This window comes from Dendrobium catenatum, unplaced genomic scaffold (genome assembly GCF_001605985.2).
Source record: "Dendrobium catenatum unplaced genomic scaffold, ASM160598v2 fragScaff_scaffold_905, whole genome shotgun sequence".
NCBI lineage: Eukaryota > Viridiplantae > Streptophyta > Magnoliopsida > Asparagales > Orchidaceae > Dendrobium > Dendrobium catenatum.
In genome coordinates, this window is record NW_021319367.1 from 383,761 (window position 1) to 387,113 (window position 3,353).

Genomic DNA, 3,353 nt, shown 5'->3' on the forward strand with positions numbered 1-3,353 from the left:
TTGTGGGAAGCTTCCTACTAAACATGCACAAGCCTGATAATCTCTATGCGTCGGACTGTCAGTCGTTATAATGAGGACCCAACCACGAGCACTAAAAACTGCTAAAAAATCCCTGCCGCTATATCAAAGTACATTCATTTGCTTACTATATTCCCATCTAACGATTTTAGACTTGTAGGATATAGCGACAGTGATTGGAGCTGCGATTATGATGAGGGGGTTAGAAAAGAGCACCACTGGTTATTGTTCTCATGGGAGATACAGCTTTCACCTGGATGTCAAAAAACAACCCAGATTGTAGTCTCGTCTACTTGTGAAGCAGAGTAATGTTAGCCGCGAACATCTTGTGTTGTCATGCAATTTGGCTTCAAAAACTTGTTAAAAGAGTTAACCTGCGCCTCAAGAAGAAGCAACAAAGTTCATATTGATAATAAGTCCGCAATAGCATTGGCAAAAATCCCAGTTTTTTTCATTTGAAAAGCAAGCACATTGTTACACGCTATCACTATATCAGAGAATGCATTACAAGGAAGGAAGTGCAAGCGAATTATGTAAGTTCACAAGACCAGATTGCGGACACTCTTCACCAAAAGCCACTGCAATATGAATACTACATCAAGATGAGAAATCTTCTGGATCACAAAAAATTAAGTTTAAGGGGAGTTGGAAATTAAACTTAATTTGGCCCGTTATTATTTGGGTTTATGAAGCCCATAATCTAGAGAAAATCTATTAAAGAAGGACTCTAGAGATACTATCATTTAAGTCATTTATGAAAGGAAGATATTTGAGAATACTCTAGAGGGTCTTTTAGGAGTAATTGTTTAGAAAAGTTCTAGAATATGATTTAATTTATTTATTATAGGAGATATGAGAATACTCTTAGAGGATTATTTGTAACCATTAGATTGAAATGTGTTGGCTATTCCCAACGATGTACTACTAGTATAAATAGTGGTTTGATGTCTTTGGAGTTGTATCAAGCCAGAAAAAATTCGAGAAATAAAATTCTACTTTCTGTTCTTCTATTCTCTTTAGCCTTCTCTTGTTCCAAAAGCATTTTTTATTCCATATATAATCTGTATCATAATATTACTATATGTTTTTAAGTAATTCTGTATTTAAATTGTGTCAAATGCTATAAGAAAAAAAAAAAATCTTAGTGAATATTATGTTGAAGCGGAGTGGATAGTGTGTACATTTGTGTTCTGTTTATTCCAAATGTAGATGTAATAATTAATATGTAATATCATTAGTGTAGAGGTGACTTGTAGTTTGGCCGAATTGTGTGTTGTGTGTGTAAGTACTTATTAGTTATTATATAGTAGGTATATATAGATCAATAATGCATTAACAGAAAAATGAGGGTTGAGTTTCTTTTAATTGACTTGCGTTTTGAGGTATTATTTGTATCGTTACTTAGTTTTTCTGGCTGTGGTCATGTTCATATGTTCCAAGTCTATGTTTTGCAACAGCTGACATGACTTATATAACACAAGTGTGGAACATATTATATTTTTCAAACAGAAAAATGATTATTACTGAGGTGAAGTGCTAATTGAGATTATTCTAATACTGATGAGTTGAAGAGCTAAGAATGTCTTCAAAATTGTTTAACAAGTGTGGAATCGAATTGGATGGATATGGGGGATGGTAATTTGCCGTATTGCGAGAATGAAAGTGGATTTATGAGTTCGTTGAATGACTTAATGTGGGTAAGTAAAATTCAAAGTTAGACTATTCTTATGGATATGTGACAGCGAAGCTTAGTGGTAAAAATAATAAGGAAGAAGTAATCTTCATTCATGTTATTTAATTTGGTTGTTTCTGCTTCAACTTGGTTGGTTGGTCTATCCATAGATTTCACAAAATGTTGGTATGCTTCTTGTTTTTAGTACCTTCTGCCAGTTGGTCTTTACTCTGGTTGTTTGAATAGGCAATCTCTAATTGACTCTTGGGTTTGATGCTGCTTTGGCCCATTTTGATTTTATTTGTTTCCCAAATTGGTTTTGCAGACCTAGTAGATGTTCTGATTGCATGACAGGCTGGTGGCTTTTTCTGGAACTGTGCTGATTGGATTTTTGGCTGTTTTTTTTTCTTATTTTGGTCATATTTTGTAATTAAAATTGATATGCAACGTTCTTAAGTTTTGATTTCAACAATGATGATTTCAGCGAGCTTTGGAGTCATATAAAGACTTATAATTTTGATTGTAATATTAACACATATATTTCCTCTATCCGTAGGGTTTTATTAAAAAAAAAAAAGAAAAAAAAATTCCTACCTTAATAAAGTACCCACTGACCAGAGAACAATATATAATTGTGATAATGTAAAATCTCACCTTATGTATTAATATTTCAAATGATATCCAAATACATTTCATTCAATTCTACAACGCCAGTTTTCCTCCATTTCAAGTATTCAAAATAAAGATAAACCAAATAACCCAAAAATGCAACAACAAAACAAATCAAAGATTTTTTTGCATTGGCTATCGAGAGGACAACAAAAGTTTGGAACGGAGATGATCTAGAAGTAACAGGGAAATCATGCAGTCACGTAGAGGTATGAGAGTTGCTAAGGCAGAGGTAAAGGAACTTTTCATTTGTCCGGGTCAATCTTAACGGAATCTAACGTTTTGGATGTCCAGTAAAATATGGGTCACGTGTTCTTACTTCTTTACCGCAACGGCGCCACAACCCAACCCGAACGGACCCGGGATTGCTATGTTCGCGTATTGCTCGGTATTGCTTGTATTTTGCTCGCAATAACGAGAAATATCATTCTGTGAAGACCAATACCGAGTAATACCGAGCAATATCGAGCAATACCGAGTTTTTTTTCAATACTTATGTTGTTATTTCATTCTTTCTTATATACAACTCAATTTAACTTGACAAATTACTCAGGAATTATATACAACTAATATATCAGGTAAAGCTAAGTTATAATATATTATTAGTGAAAATCTCCATATATTATATCTATACACCAAAAGTTACACAATAAAAGTGCAATAAATTCATGCGAAAATAATTTTATCGACCTATAAAATATTAAATCTATCAAACACAAATATTAAAAATAAGAGTGAGATTCAAGTTACCTATCATAACTAGAAGAAATTTCTGAACAAATCAGTGTACAAAATGCTCTAAATTCCTTTCTCTCTATCCTTCTCTCCTCCCCTCTTCCTTTCCTTCCTGAGCAAGTTTAAGGACTAGGTGTAATAACTCGTATTTTAACACATCTAAATAATTTTTTATGAGTCATTATAAATTCAAATCATAAATTATATTTGTCGTGATTATATATATATATAAATAATATATATATATATATAATATATA